At 42.5% G+C, this 16,964-nt stretch overlaps 1 long non-coding RNA gene across 1 annotated transcript; it reads left to right on the forward strand.

The window, feature by feature from the left end:
- The first annotated feature begins 899 nt into the window (after positions 1-899).
- LOC143421033 (uncharacterized) lies at positions 900-9,595 on the forward strand. The gene is made up of 4 exons (XR_013100756.1): positions 900-1,129; positions 1,500-1,586; positions 4,666-4,749; positions 8,477-9,595. It is a non-coding gene; the product is annotated as an uncharacterized LOC143421033 (long non-coding RNA).
- The last annotated feature ends 7,369 nt before the right edge of the window (positions 9,596-16,964 follow it).

Genomic DNA, 16,964 nt, shown 5'->3' on the forward strand with positions numbered 1-16,964 from the left:
ATCTAAGCTGCCCAACAAACACACTAAAGGGGAAGTTGGAATGTTACATTTCAGACACTTTGATAAGTCCTCACATATCTCGCGCCAAAACTTCTGAACTGGTGGACAGAACCAAAGAGCGTGGATATAATTGTCCGGTGAATTGGTTTGTGTTACGTGCCAAGGGGTGTGGCTTTGCTTTTGTGCTCTGTTTTGTGTTCTGTTTATCTTTCAGGCGTCAGGCCTCCTCTGATTGGCCAGTTCGAAGTTGATTGGCAGGTGTCTATTGGCTGGTCTGGGCTCAGTTGGCCAATCACACTCCAAGGAACACTACAAATGAGCCGCTCCCTGGCCAGCTGGGGCTGCTGGCTTCTGCTTTGACAAACATTTGCGAACAGGCTTCTTTATGTTGTGTGTGGTGGGAGGCTGGACAGGTAAACCGGGGTACCCTATACATTGGTTGTAGATTTTACTTTGTTAGTCACACTAGGTTATGCGGTTGATGCCAGGAATGTTGTATGTTTTCACTGACTTTTATCGAGTAGCTAGTTAGGCCTTTTGTTTTGCACTTTTCTTTCAGTTAGGCTAGGCCCTGGAAGCTACCGACCTCTTTTTGTTTTATTACTTTCTTTGATTTGGATCAACCGCCCAGTCCTCCTCCCCCCCCCCCCACCTCTTCTCTGTTGTTAAGATTGACTGTCCAACCATTAAATTCTGCCTGATACCTAACTACTCTGTGGTCTTCCTCCTTCATTGATTGTGGTTGTCCAGTGTTGCTGTCCCCTGCCTGCCTTTGCCCCCGCCGTGGTGGGGGGGGGACGTAACACAAGTAGGAGCTCGTCCGGGATCGTTGTATGCGGTGGCAGTGGCGTGTCCAGCGGGGTGGCCTGGGGGGGCACAGGCCACCCCCCCAACCAGACTGGCCACCCCAGGTGCCACCCCAAAGGCAAAACAATAAAATTCAATCAAATATCAAATGTACGATTATGTTTTCACGGTGAAGCTCAGATATCCGAGTGTAAGTGAATGCAGCATTGGCTTCTGCGCTATGTGCATCAAGTTAGCAAAGGTAGGAGAGCCAAGCACGAAAGACGGCACTGCACGAAACAATTTTTCGGTGAAAGAAAATGAGGACAGAATAAATGTCCCGGTAAGTAATATTAAGTTTGTTGAGTTTAGTAAACTTCGGTGAAATTAGAATACCAAGGAAAAAATTACACTTAAAGAATTATTGCAGCCGTCGAATATTTCAGACAGTATGCTACTGAGGGCAGCTAACATAAGAGTTATGAGTTATAAGATAATCTAAGTCGTAACATTGCTGTATGGAGCTGCAGATTTGGTTGCAGGTTAACATAGCTGGACTGGCCATCGGGCATACCGGGCATATGCCCGGTGACTTATTTTTTATTTTTTTTTGTAATGGCATGAACAATGAGAGGTGGTGGATTGGCCAGATGCAGGTCGATGTGTAAAAATAACTCAGTTGTTTGGTGGTGGCTATGGCGGGGCTTCCACAGAGGCCAGCAGGTGGATGAGGGAAGGGGAGGCAGGAGGAGAGCCCCGAGGCGGCCACCAGTCCGAGTGTCAGGTGAACTGAACTTCAGGTAAGAAGTTATGACCTGCAGTCTATCTGGGTCAGATATAAACCAAGTTTAGGTGGAGTTTATTTTTGTTGTGCTGACTTTTTACTGTCAGTTACAATAACTCGTACTGCGTTCTAGCCAGCTTGACGGAGTTTTTATACAGCTGGGTGGGTGCTATGATGTTACTGATAGTGAACTTCTCTCATTCTCCCCCCTCCCTCTCCTGTTGCTACTTCAATCATGAAACTGATCAATGATCAGCTGATCGGCTTTTTTCTCTTGTTTATTTATCGCCCACTTTGCGCCAGAAAGGAAACCAGCAGATGTCGCGCTAAACAACAGCAGCACGTTTAAGCTTGATCAGCTTTTGTTAGAATTTATTTAATATTAATTTCTAGTATCAGCTGATGTTGGCTGGAGCCACAGCTGTAAACCTGCTGGTCATGATGTCGGTTTGGTTATGTGGTGAGAGGGAAACATGAAGATGAAACCAGGAGATGTCCTTACTGAATCATCAGAGCTGAACAGATGATGGAGAAACAGGTTTACCTTTTAGGTGACATGGATGAGTTGAAGGGAAGTTATGAACTGTTTCTGAGAGACAAATAACACCAGGATCCTTTTTTATGTAGCTGACAGCTGGTAACTGTGCAGGGGCGGGTCTAGGAAAGTTTTGCCAGGGGGGCAGGTAGGGCATTAACAGGCAAAAGGGGGGCACAAAGAAATACCTTTCTTTCTTATTCTCATTTAAAATGTCTAGCTTTTATTAAATAATTATCTAAATCTTACAACCAAAGTTTTTATCTGATGTAAAATGTATAGAAATCATACATATACCAACAAGACGGTGTACATATGGAAAAGATATATATAAATTTTATAAAGTTTGTATCTGTCTTGTGTGAAACTTGTATGAAAAGCATACAAGAGTAAAAACAGATATAAGATCCCTTGAAAGATTATATAATGAATCTTGTATGTTTTGGATACTAAAACAACATATGAAAGTAATAAGAAAGTGGCCACTTTCATGAGTAAATCATGTAAGTTTTTACTATTTCTTTTCCATATGGGACTGTCACAACAGCATTTGTTTTCATTCAAAGGCTTTATGGCTTTAATACCTGGTGGGCCGGTCTGTAGTCAAAATGCCCGATTTTCTGTCCCAGTCCAGCCCTGCAGGTTAATACTGGCAGTGTCACCATGCCAGCTGACTGTATTTCATCATCAGCCAGTGTTGTTCTTGATCAATATTACCAAAGTTTACCATAAGGCAGCATAGAAAGTATTTACTTGCTTTCAGGTTTCATTCAAATGTTAGTCTTTTCAGTTGTTTCCCCACTTTTTTCCTGTTTCAAAATCACCAGTTTGTGAGAAGATTATCTTCTTTTTTTTAACAGGCAGATAAAGTTTTACATTGGAATTGGCTAATTTGTCAATTGTTTGTTACAAATGTTCGTATTTTAATATTCAAAAATGTTTTTGCCCAAAACATATGTGCACTATATGTCAGTAAAAATACTATGCAAATATTGCTGTCCTTGAATACTGAGTAAACACTGACAAAGCACTGATTGTATCTCTTGTACTTTATCAACACAGTATCTAAAAACTTTGCACCATAGTGGTTAAAATCTCATTCGAATAAGAGTTAAAAGCGCATTCGGTTATTAGGTTTATAGGGTTATTGAATTATGGTTAACGGTTGGTAGGTCTGTGAAGGTTCTCAGTCATCCAGGTCATCGTAGTCAAAGGAGCTTGCAAGCTCCTTTGATTAACGGTTGGTAGAATTTTTTAAACTTTATCTGCCAATTACATCTGCCACCCTTCTCCAAATCTGTGCCCCTACCTGGCCCCCCCAACAAAAATTTTCTAGACACGCCACTGTGCGGTGGACAACCTATATTAATGAGGAGGGTGCCGTGATTTTAGGGTGTCTACGTTTCATAGTATCAGCCGGAGATGAGTTTTGACCTGCTTGATTTTGTTAGTCAGCCTAGCATTGACAAAGTTGACTTATGTCGCAAAGACGACCTGTTGAGTGTTGTTGCCCAGTATAACCTTTCTGTACCAAAGTATGGAGTGAAGAAGGAGATTAAGCAGGCTTTGTTGGCGGGATTAATCGAGTTGGGTATTTTAATCAGCCCTGTTACAGCTGGGGTGCCTTCTCAGGACCCTTTAGCTCCCCCTGGAGCCTCTGCTGATCCAGCTTCTCCAGAGAGAACTGATGAGCAAGCGCTGCCTGCTACACCTCCGGGTGCCCAAGTTAACTCGGATGCAGCTCCCCAAACTCTGCCTCGCTTTAAGCCTTTCACTCCAGAATCCCAAACGTCTAGCAGTGATGCAAAGCTTAAGGTTCGCTTACTGCGTTTACAGTTAGAGGCACAAGAGAAGGATAAGGTGCGTAAAGCAGATTATGATCTCCGGCTGGAGGTCCGTAGGCTGGAGATAGAAGCTGAAAAAGAAGTCAGGTTAAAGCAGCTTGAAGTAGAAGCACTGAGGGTGTCATCAGGACAGAAAACAGATGCCACTAAAGAAATCCCGAAAGTCTCCCCGGAAAGTTTTAACGTTAGCAAACATATTGCCCTAGTACCTACCTTTCGTGAGACTGAGGTAGATTCGTACTTCAACGCTTTTGAAAAGGTGGCTACTGCTCTGAAATGGCCAAGAGACATGTGGCCCATATTAGTTCAGTGTAAATTAGTGGGCAAAGCTCAGGAGGTAGTAGCGTCACTTTCGCTAGAGCAAAGCATGAAATACGACGTGGTGAAGGAAACAATTGTACGTGCCTACGAACTGGTACCTGAAGCCTACAGGCAGAAATTTAGGAACCATAAGAAGTCCAGCAGTCAAACATATGTGGAGTTTGCACATGAGAAAGGGGCTCTTTTTGATAAATGGTGCTCTGCTAACGGAGTTGGGGATGAGTATGAGTCGCTGCGTGAGTTAATGTTACTGGAGGATTTTAAAAATTCATTACCTGAGAGGCTCATAATGTTCTTAAATGAACAGAAGGTGACGTCAATGTCCAAAGCAGCTGTGTTGGCCGATGAGTTTGTGTTAACTCATAAGAATGTTTTTACCCCTGTTTCCCATCCAGATAGGCCCACAACCTTGCGCTCAGCACGGCTTGAGTCTAGTTGCTCTGCTGCGAGGCCAGTGAGGGTGCCCTCGCCTCCCCACGGTGAGCGTGAATGCTTTTATTGCCACAAGAGGGGTCATCTCATTGCAGAATGTCAGGCATTAAAGCGTAAACAGCAACTATCCTCACAGCCAAAAGGGGTGGGACTGATTAAAGCCACAGAGAACGGGAGGGCATTTCAACCGAACACTAACCACCCTGACCCCTGTTTCAAACCATTCATTCTAGAGGGAGTGGTTTCGCTGACTGGGAATCCAAAAGATCAACAACCAGTAAAAATACTGAGAGATACAGGGGCCTCTCAGTCCATCATTAGAGAAAACGTCTTACCGTTTTCTGAGTCGTCGTTTTGCCAGTCCAGTGTTATTGTCCAGGGAGTAGAACTCGGATTTGTATCTGCCCCTTTGCACACTATTCACATTCAGTCAACATTAGTCAGCGGAGTTGTTAAAGTGGCTATTCGTTCTGCGTTGCCCATACCAGGCATTGACTTCATCCTAGGTAATGACCTTGCTGGAGGCAAGGTCACACCCATTCCTGAGGTGTTAGACAGACCCGAGCTGAGCCGGGATTCTGACCCAGCCCAAGACCAGCCTGCCATTTTTCCAGCTTGTGTAGTTACGAGGGCCCAGACAAAGTATGGTCCTGACTTGGCCGATTCCTTCATGAGGTCAGATCCCGTTGGTGACGTGATTAACTTTACCTCTGGATCTAAGGTTCAGGCCACAGTTCCACCTGCTGACAAAACACAACCAGTTCTGGATTTGCCAGTCTCCCGAGAGGAGTTCATTATTGCACAGAAAAATGATGTAACCCTGTCCAAGTGTCATTCCTCCACTCTCAGTCAACAGGATGCCAAAAGGAAAAAGGTGGCTTACTTCTCTGACGAAGGTCTTCTGATGCGCAGATGGACAAGTGAGGTCTCGGAAGACGCAGACTGGTCTGCAGTTTATCAAGTGGTTGTACCTACTGCTTATCGTACCCAGGTACTGTCCTTAGCACATGACCATCCATGGTCAGGACATTTGGGGATTAATAAAACATACACCAGAATTCTGAAACATTTCTTCTGGCCCGGACTGAAATCTGATGTTGTTCAATACTGCCGTACTTGCCATGTATGCCAAATGACCGGCAAGCCAAACCAAGTAATCCCCCCAGCTCCTCTCTGTCCTATCCCAGTAGTAGAGGAGCCATTTCAAAAAGTGATTGTTGACTGTGTGGGGCCTCTACCTAAAGCTAAAACTGGAAACCAGTTTCTTTTGACTGTCATGTGCGTTTCAACCAGGTTTCCCGAGGCAATCCCACTACGGAGAATAACAGCTCAGATTGTTGTCAAAGCACTGTTGAGATTCTTTTCAACCTTTGGTCTGCCTAAGGTTGTGCAAACAGACCAAGGCACTAACTTTAAGTCTAGAGTGTTTGCCCAAGCCCTGAAAACATTAGGCATTGAACACATAACCTCGAGTTCTTACCATCCTGAAAGTCAGGGGGCACTAGAGAGGTTTCATCAGACTTTGAAGTCTATGTTAAGGAAACACTGTTATAGTTCCCAACGGGACTGGGATGAAAGTGTTCCACTTGTTTTATTTGCCTGTCGGGAAGCAACCCAAGAATCTCTGGGATTTAGTCCCAGTGAACTTGTGTTTGGGCGTGAGATGAGGGGTCCTTTGAAGGTTTTTAAAGAAAGGCTAGCTACACCGGTTGACAACGCCAAAAGCCTTCCAGAGTACGTCAAGACACTGAATGACAGGTTGGAGAGGGCTTATTCCTTAACCAGGAAGGTATTAGCCACATCACAAGCGAAAATGAAGAGACACTTTGATCAGCGGGCTGTTGACCGTTCATTTCTGCCAGGTGACAGAGTGCTCCTTCTCCTTCCGGTGCCCGGCTCCTCTCTCTCCGTTAGGTTCTCTGGTCCTTATGTTGTAGAGAGAAAACTCAGCAAGACTAACTACATTATTCAGACCCCAGATCGCAGACGTCCCACTCGGGTGTGTCATGTCAACATGATGAAGCTGTACAACTCTCGTGAACCTTCAGCTGTGCCATCTGTGGCTACGTTTCCGATGGCTTCGGTGACCAAGGTGGAGATTACTCCAGATGAAGATGGGTTGGTGTTACGGGGTGCTGAGCCTCAAAGTGCTCGACTAGGTAATTCTGTGATATTGTCGACCCTAACACAATACCTGTCCCACCTTCCTGCTGAACAGAGTAATGATATTATAACACTCATATCGAGATTCCCATCTCTGTTCAGTGATATCCCGTCTCAAACCTCTGTCATAAAACATGATGTGGTGCTGACTAACCCTACACCAATCAAACAGCGCGCTTATCGGGTTAGTCCTGCAAAGAGGGAGATCATAAAACAGGAAGTTGAGTATCTTCTTCAGAATGGATTTGCAGTGCCAAGCTCCAGCTCTTGGAGTTCACCATGTCTCTTAGACACAAAAAAAGATGGAAGCCCAAGATTCTGTACTGACTTCCGAAAGGTGAACTCTGTCACTGTACCGGATGCACATCCCTTACCTCTTATCGATGACTGCATTGATGAAATCGGGCCTGCAAAATACATCACTAAACTCGATATGTTAAAAGGGTATTGGCAAGTGCCTTTGACACAGCAAGCATCTGACATTTCAGCTTTTGTCACTCCTGACCACTTTCTGCAGTATACGGTTATGCCTTTTGGCATGTGCAATGCCCCTGCAACATTTCAGAGACTGGTTAATAAAGTGTTGGGAAACATCCCCAACTGCAGAGCCTACTTGGATGACATCGTTGTGTATAGCAGTGACTGGTCAACCCACATGGCTACATTGAAAGAAGTCTTCATTAGCCTAGAAAATGCATCTCTCACTTTGAACCTTGCCAAATGTGATTTTGCTAGAGGCAGTGTCCTCTACCTTGGCCAGCAAGTTGGTCTAGGAAAAGTGCGCCCTGCAGATGCCAAAGTCACTGCGATTAGGGAGTTCCCCCAACCAACCACCAGGAGAGAACTGCGGCGGTTCCTTGGGATAAGATAAGATAAGATAAGATAAGATAAGATAACCTTTATTAGTCCCACACGTGGGAAATTTGTTTTGTCACAGCAGGAAGTGGACAGTGCAAAAGTTATGACGCAAAAATTAGAATACAATAAGAATAAATACAGTACACAGCTGTACAGAATAGAATAAAATAATATACTATATACAGTAGAATAAAATAGAATAAAAATATACAATAAGATAAAAATAGAATACGAATGCTATATACAACTGAGTAAAAATACAACGATGCCAGAAAGGATTATTGCACTTAGTATTATTGCACATGTATGGATGTGTGTGCTTGATCAGTTAAAGTCTTTATTATGGAGTCTGACAGCAGTGGGGAGGAAAGACCTGCGAAATCTCTCCGTCCCACACCGTGGGTGCCGCAGTCTCCCACTGAAGGAGCTGCTCAGTGCTGTCACAGTCTGCTGCATGGGGTGGGAGATGTTGTCCAACAGGGATGACAGCTTAGCCGCCATTCTCCTGTCACTCACCACCTCCACTGGGTCCAGAGGGCATCCTAGAACAGAGCTGGATGACAGGATATTACCGACGATTTTGTAAGAATTTCTCTTCTGTTGCTGCCCCCCTCACTGACTTAACCAGCCCCTCAAAGCCGTTTATTTGGTCTGAGAGTTGCCAGCAGGCTTTCGAAAGCCTTAAGGGCTTACTTTGTTGCACCCCTGTTTTGTCTGCTCCTAACTTCTCTTTACCATTCAAACTGGAAATAGATGCCAGCGCAGTTGGGTCGGGAGCGGTGCTTCTCCAGGAGGATACCCAGGGCATTGACCATCCTGTAAGTTATTTCTCTCGGAAGTTTGACAAACACCAGCTCAGGTATTCTACCATTGAAAAGGAGACCCTTGCTTTGTTGTGGGCCTTGCAACATTTTGAAGTCTATACAGAGTCAGGTCAGAGGTCAGTCCAAGTATTCACAGATCACAACCCTTTAGTTTTCCTCTCCAAGATGTATAATCACAACCAGCGGCTTATGCGTTGGTCACTGATTATTCAGAATTATACCCTCAATATCCATCACAAAAAAGGTTCAGAAAACATTGTAGCAGACGCACTCTCCCGTGCTGTTTAGAGAGGTCACCAAACCCTGAGTTTGGTTTTTGAAGGGTGGGGGTGTTACGTGCCAAGGGGTGTGGCTTTGCTTTTGTGCTCTGTTTTGTGTTCTGTTTATCTTTCAGGCGTCAGGCCTCCTCTGATTGGCCAGTTCGAAGTTGATTGGCAGGTGTCTATTGGCTGGTCTGGGCTCAGTTGGCCAATCACACTCCAAGGAACACTACAAATGAGCCGCTCCCTGGCCAGCTGGGGCTGCTGGCTTCTGCTTTGACAAACATTTGCGAACAGGCTTCTTTATGTTGTGTGTGGTGGGAGGCTGGACATGTAAGCCGGGGTACCCTATACATTGGTTGTAGATTTTACTCTGTTAGTCACACTAGGTTATGCGGTTGATGCCAGGAATGTTGTATGTTTTCACTGACTTTTATCGAGTAGCTAGTTAGGCCTTTTGTTTTGCACTTTTCTTTCAGTTAGGCTAGGCCCTGGAAGCTACCGACCTCTTTTTGTTTTATTACTTTCTTTGATTTGGATCAACCGCCCAGTCCTCCTCCCTCCCCACCTCTTCTCTGTTGTTAAGATTGACTGTCCAACCATTAAATTCTGCCTGATACCTAACTGCTCTGTGGTCTTCCTCCTTCATTGATTGTGGTTGTCCAGTGTTGCTGTCCCCTGCCTGCCTTTGCCCCCGCCGTGGTGGTGGGGGGGGGGACGTAACAGTTTGGCAGTGTGAGCAGTTGTTGGTGGACGTAAAGCCCATCTTGAACATCCGATGACCTGTATAGTGCACTCTATGTAATATTTTGTATTGAATTAATTGAAGACTGGGATTTCTAATTAGATGAAAGGTTTTTATGCAAATCTGAGACCAGAAGTTTAGGTCTAAGTTAACTGATAAATCCGCTTCCCATTTTGCAATAGGAAGTGATATTGATTCATCTGTTTTAGAAAGCATTCTGTATATTTTGGATAGTAATTTGGGGGTTTTAAGAGTAAGAAATTGAACCACACTTGGTGGTGTTTGCAGTTCAACTTGACCCGGTTTAAATTTCTTTTTTTTACTATGGATTTAATTTGTTGATATTCTAAAAATCTTTTCTTGTTGATCCCATATTGTGTAACTAGTCCGTCAAATGAAATAAATTCTGTTCCTTCTAGTATATGTTCTAAATATTTGATTCCTTTACCACTCCAATCTGAAAAGTTTATCATATTATTGTTTTGTAATATGTCAGGGTTGTTCCAGATAGGTGTACGTTTGCATGGGATTAATGAAGACGCCGTCAATTTTAGAAACTCCCACCATGCTGTCAGAGAAGAGCTGATGTTGATGCTTTTAAAGCATTCATGTCGTTGGATGTTTGAGCTGATAAATGGTAGGTCTGAGATCTCTAGATTATTGCAAAGTGCTTGTTCTACATCTAGCCAAGGTTCATCTAAGAGGGTATGTTTTAGCCATCCTGAGATAGTCAAGTCAAGTTTATTTATAGAGCACATTTAAAAACAACCAAGGCTGACCAAAGTGCTGTACAGTAAATACAGATAAAAATACAATAGAACACAATTTCGTAAAACACCTCGCTGATCAAAATAAAAAATAAATAAACAAATAAATTAAACCTTTCTAAAAGCCAATGAAAAGAGGTGAGTTTTAAGAGCAGTTGTAAAAGTTTCTAGGCTTTTGGAGAATCTGACGTGAGGAGGTAAACTGTTCCACAGTCTGGGTGCAGCCACAGCAAACGCCCTCTCTCCCTTTGTCTTTAATTTATACCTGGGAACATCTAAAAGCATCAGATCGGCTGACCTCAAAGATCTCCTGGGGCGATAAGTACTAAGGAGTTCTGACAGGTAAGAAGGTGCAGTGCCATTTAAAACCTTAAAAGCCAGCAGTAAGATTTTAAAATCAATCCTAAAAGCAACTGGGAGCCAGTGGAGAGAGCAGAGAACCGGAGTGATGTGGTCTCTTTTTTTTGAACCGGTCAACAGGCGAGCGGCAGCGTTCTGCACCAGTTGAAGGCGATGTAGACAGGAACGATCTAGGCCAGCATAGAGGGAATTACAGTAGTCCAGCCGTGAAGTAATAAAAGCATGGACCACTCTTTCTAGATCGTTCCTGCAAAGGCTAAAATCCGTAAATGATAAAAAGATCCCTTAACTACAGAGCTGATTTGTTTATCAAGTTTAAAAGCATTGTCAAAAATAACTCCAAGACTCTTAATGGAAGAAGTGCAATCGGAGGTTAGGGGTCCCAAAAAGTCAAGAGAGAAGTTGGGATCTTTAGGAAGCCCAAACACAATGACTTCAGTTTTGCTTTCATTAAGGTGTAAGAAGTTAAGAGTCATCCAAGTCTTAATTTCAGACAAGCAGGAGAGTAGCGGCTGCAAAGAAACATTGCAGTTCAACCTCAGAGGGAGGTAGATCTGAATATCATCGGCAAAGATGTGGAAGGACACATTATGTTTACGGAGCACATCGCCCAGAGGGAGCAAGTACAGAATAAACAACAGGGGGCCTAGTATGGACCCCTGAGGTACGCCACAGGTTAAAGGAGCTCTGGGAGATGACAGTTCACCAAGGTGAACAGAAAAACTCCTATTATTCAAATAGGACTGGAAAAACTTTAAGACAGTGCCCTTTAAACCGACACAATGTTGAAGGCGGGCTAGCAGTATGTTGTGATCTACAGTGTCGAAGGCTGCTGTCAGGTCCAAGGTTACTAAGACAGCAGCACAACCAGAGTCAACAGTTAAAAGCAAATCATTAAAAACTCTCAGTAGGGCGGTTTCTGTGCTATGCCGAGCTCTAAAACCAGACTGGAACTTCTCATAGAGATAAACTGAAGCCTGTTGGCTAAGAGGTAGTGCTGAAAGTTAGGTAGTTCTAATCCTCCTCTATCCTTGGTCTTTTGTAGTGTTTTTAAGCTTATACGTGGGGGTTTATTTTTCCAAAGGAATTTGGACATACATGAATCTAGAGATCTGAACCAATCTTGTGGCGGTTTAGTTGGGATCATTGAGAATAAATAATTTATTTTTGGTAAGACCATCATTTTTATAGCGGCAACCCTTCCCATGAGTGATATGGGTAGACATTTCCACCTAGCCAGATCATCTTCTACCTTCTTTAAAAGTGGGATATGGTTTAATTTAGTTAGATCTGCAAGCTTGGGAGAAACATTAATACCTAAATATTTTATATTTCCCGATTGCAGTGGTGTAGAAGAGGAATTATGGAGGGAACAATTAATCGGTAGAACTGTAGATTTTGACCAGTTAATTGAGTAATCTGATATCCTTGCAAAAGAGTTTATCAATTCAATCACCCCAGAGATATTGGTTTGTGAATTTTGGAGAAAGAGTAACACATCATCCGCATAAAGGCTGATTTTATGTTCCACGTTCTTGCATTTTATGCCCTTAATTACTGAATTCTGTCTAATTGCTGCTGCTAGTGGGTCAATAAAAATTGCAAACAGTGAAGGGGAGAGTGGGCATCCCTGCCTGGTGCCCCTCAAGAGACAGAAGCTGGAGGATGTCTGGTCATTTGTTCTGACACAAGCTGTTGGGGAGTTATATAATATTTTTAACCAGTTTATGAAAGAGGATCCAAAACCAAATTTGTGTAAAGTTGCAAATAGAAATTTCCAGTTAACTCTGTCAAATGCTTTTTCTGCATCTAAAGAGAATATTGTAGTTTCTAGGTTTTCACTGTATGAGTAGCCTAGTCTATCAAATTAAGTAATCTACGTGTATTTGTTGATGAGTGCCTACCTTTTATGAAACCAGTTTGGTCAGGATGAATTAAGAGGGGGGTTATTTTCTCCAGTCTCTTTGAGAGAGCTTTGCAGATTATTTTAAGGTCTACGTTTATAAGGGATATTGGACGATAGCTTGAGGGATATACAGGGTCTTTGCCTGGTTTTAGCAGGAGATTAATGTTTGCAGAATTCATATTTGATGGAAGTCTGCCCTTTTCTTTAATTTCCAACAACGTTCTGTAGAAAACTGGTGCTAGAATCGACCAGAATTCTTTGTAGAATTCTGCAGGAAAGCCGTCTGGACCTGGAGCCTTATTACTGGGCATACTTATCAGGGCTTCCTGGAGTTCACCTGGTGTCAGTGGTGAATCCAGTGCCATTGCTTGAGTGTCCAATAATTTTGGAAGAGTTATGTTGTCCAAAAACTGATCAATTTCTTTTTTAGATGGGTTTATTTGTGGTGAATACAACGTTTTATAGAAATCCCTGAAAATGTTGTTTATTTGTATCGGGTCATATATTGTGTTCCCAGATGAATCTGAACAGCACATATAGTTGTTTTTTCTTTATTTATTTTTAGCTGGTTTGCTAGAAATTGACCGGATTTATTACCATGTTCATAATTTTGTAGGCGTAGTCTTTGTACTAAGAATTTTGTTTTTTTTATCAATTATCTCATTTAATTCTAGTTTGGTTTTGCGTATTTTGTTCAATGTTTCCTGATCTTGGTGGGACGTGTAGGCTTCTTCTAGTGATTTGATGTTTTTTTCTAATTCCTGAATATTTTTGTTTTCTTTTTTCTTTTTATGTGATGAGAAAGAAATTATTTTACCTCTCATCACAGCTTTCCCTGCTTCCCATAGAACAGAAGCTGATGTTTCGGGAGTGTCATTATAGTCCAAATATGAAGTCCACTCTTTTTTAAAATATTTAATAAAGTCTTCATCTTTAAGTAGTGATATATTAAATCTCCAGTTTTTTTTGGCGTAGTATTATTCTTGTGCATTAGTGTTAAAGATACAGGACCATGATCGCTGACAGTTATAGGGTGAATCTCAGTGTCTGAAATGTTGTTCAGCAGTGAGCTGCTGACCAAAAAATAATCCAGACGAGAGTAGGAGTGATGGACATGTGAGAAAAAAGTATATTCCTTACTGGTGGGGTGAAGGGAGCGCCATGCATCGCAAAGACCAAAGTCGCTCATATACTGTTTGATTATATTTATGGACTGCCAATTACGCTGAGTTCCCGCTGTATTGAGCTTATCCATGTCTTCATTTAGTCCAAGGTTGAGGTCGCCTCCAAGAACAAGTGTGCCATCTAAGTGTTCAGAAAAACAAAGATAAAAAACACAGGAGCACAATCAGCAGAGAAAACAATAAGAGGAAGACAGAGGAAAAGAAAGGACCCGATGGCTGGGATGTGAGACACAGGTAGAAACAGGAGAAACCAAGTGAATGCAGGTAGGTGATTTTATTATAAAATAGGAACAGACAGGGGAGGGGATTAAAGTAACACCACAAACTACAAATGTATACCATGGGGACCATGAAAAAGCCAGGCTGTTATTATCAAATTATCACAGCTTTGATCTCTAAAATGTTCACGAAGAACTGTGTCCAGGTCCAAACTTGAATGTGCTCAATGTTTTATTTTGAAAAGCAAGTACTGAAATAAATACCTGGTGTTAAAACTCGTGCAGTAGGTAAATGTTAGCTTTCTGACTCACTAACGTAACATAGTGCTGGTGGGAGACATTCTAGCTTAGAATAGATGGTGATCATGTTAATCAGCCTCAGTTAATGTACTCCGTTTGCTCAGTATAACAGGCTGGCAGGAGCTTTGCTTTCAGAAATTTAATCACGTTTAAACAATGAATTTTATTTGAAGCAAGTTTTAAAGTTGTTCCAGTAGATTACAGCACTGGACAAAAACTGTGTCCATTGAGCTGGTGATTGACGTAATTCTCCTTCTTTATTATTCCATTCACTTTGTGGAACGTACCAGTACCACAGGCAGGAAAACAACTCCAGACCATGATGCTCCCAGCACCATGCTTGACAGTGTTGTTGCAGTGTTCTAAGGTTTGAAAGCCTCACCTTTACTCCTCCAAAGAGCCCCAGTAAGGCGCCTGATTGTTCTCCCGTGAAGTACCAGAAACCCACAAATGCATTTTCCTTACAAATGTGGCACAATTTAAATAAAAAGGTTCTCCAAGAATACAAGGTATTTGCCATGAAGCATTGTTACAACAAAGGAATAATCACAAACACAAATCTCCTTTCTTTTGGTGCTAAATTTATTTGAGCCTGTATGTATACTTCTGACCCTGTGTGGATTAGAGGAAAACCCAATTCCAGCTTTTTAAAATCATTGAAGATGTAATGATAATGCATACTTTATTAATCCTGTAGGAATTTAGTCTTCTGCATTTAACCCATTCACTCAGCGAGTCAGCGGGCAACCACCAATGCTGTGCCCGGGGAGCAGCATGCAGAGACGGTACGTTGTTCAAGAGTACCTCAGGGCAGACGTTCAATGGATTTGAATCTCCGACCTGCCAATCATGGGGTGAACACTCGACTTACTGAGTTATCTCTGCCCCAAAGACTCCTCCCTGGAAAAAGAACAATTCTTGAATCATTCTCGGCTTCCAGCAGTAGAACTAAAGAAGTAACTCCTTCCCTTGTCATGAATCCAATATACATTACTGAAAAGTGAATTATCACATTTATATGCAAGTCGTGTTGAAAATTGAGAAAGTTTTTGTATTAAAACATTGGTCCATTAAAAGTTACTCCCCTCCATCCACTGCGGTAATTCTGCTTGATGGAGTTGAAAACTTTCTCGCTCGACCTTGGTCTCCTTTCAGATTCAATCGGAGTCCTCGGTGATGTGTGTGTGTGTGTGTGTGTGTGTGTGTGTGTGTGTGTGTGCGTGTGTGTGTGTGTGGGTGTATTCTGCATGTGCCTGTATGCGTGCCTCTTCATTTTTGCATGTGCGGCTGCCTGTGTGCGGATTCTTATGTCATGCATATATGTTTATATATGTCTATTTACGTCTGCGCACGTGTGGGTGCAATAATGCTCAGACACCTTATGATTAATTTATATCTTACCTGCCTTTTTACTGAATTACTCTGCAGGGCCCTTTGGGGTTTGTGCTGCACGCAATGCTGCAAATAACAACTCAAATGAAAAAATGCAAATGATCAGGCGAGATCCAGCACTGAATCCATAGGGACCCCTTAGACACACACACACAGAATACACACATACACAAAAACTATTTCATTCACTTGCTCTCTCTTTCTCTCTCTGCCTCTCACCCCTCTCTCAACTTTCCCCCTCACACTCTTTCTCACTCCATCCATCTATTTTCTGCCTTCTCTCTTTCTTGCTGGGGGAGAGGAAGCCGGATGGATATCAGCAGGGGTCAGAGAAATACTTGCAGTGAATAACAGAGGCATAATAAACAGAAGCCTTCACTCAAATTATGAGTGCTGCAGTTTCTCACACATACACACACTCATAGATGCTCACGTAGGCTCTGAAATGTGCACGCTTGCACACACACACACACACACACACACACAAAGGAATCCAATCAATCAGCAAAGTTGCCTTATCTCCTGCATATGAAAATGGAACTTCAGAAATTAGCTCATTTATTTTGGACAATTAGGGTTATTGAAGTGTGACAGTGAAAATTTAGTGTTCACTGAGGCATACCCTCAGCAACAATAGCAGGGAGCCAATTGAGTGCGAGAAGCATTTAAAGCTGTAGTATTTACTTATCAATGTAACTGGCGCTCTGTGTTGATCTCATTAAAACCTCTTCCTCTGTGTTCCTTTATTTAGACGGGACAGAGACGGCGAGAGGAGAGAGGCAGGAGCAGTCATCCCTGTCGTATATCGTATTATAGCCGATCAAAAACCGAGAAATGGGGCCAAAAAAAGAAAGAGTTTTGAAAACTAGGCCTTTGCCTGTGAAATAAAGGAGCTCGGCTTCTTCTTAGAATTCAATTTATTGTATCTAAGAGGGTTCAGTGCTGCTGTGTTTTGTTGCCAAGTTCAACACGGTCCTTGAATGTCAAAATTTGTGATATTACTCTGTTAGAGTGTCCTCACTTTTATGTTTGTATACGGCTAAATTGCTGCAGCCACAAACATTTAAGATTATAAAAGGCAAATGTATTAAAATTGTGTGCCTATATGTGTGTTTAGCATCTGATAAACTAAGAAACTTGGGGAAAAATCATGAATCTAGCTTTAGTTTAAAAACAACAGACTTTTGTGGTGTAAGGATAGCCGTAAACTGGCTGTGCATGATGTCATTTTCTGTCAGATTTCTTATCCATTTAGCCACATTGCCAGATGATGTTTTGTTACCTG

Source organism: Maylandia zebra, linkage group LG11, assembly GCF_041146795.1.
Source record: "Maylandia zebra isolate NMK-2024a linkage group LG11, Mzebra_GT3a, whole genome shotgun sequence".
In the NCBI taxonomy this organism is placed as follows: domain Eukaryota; kingdom Metazoa; phylum Chordata; class Actinopteri; order Cichliformes; family Cichlidae; genus Maylandia; species Maylandia zebra.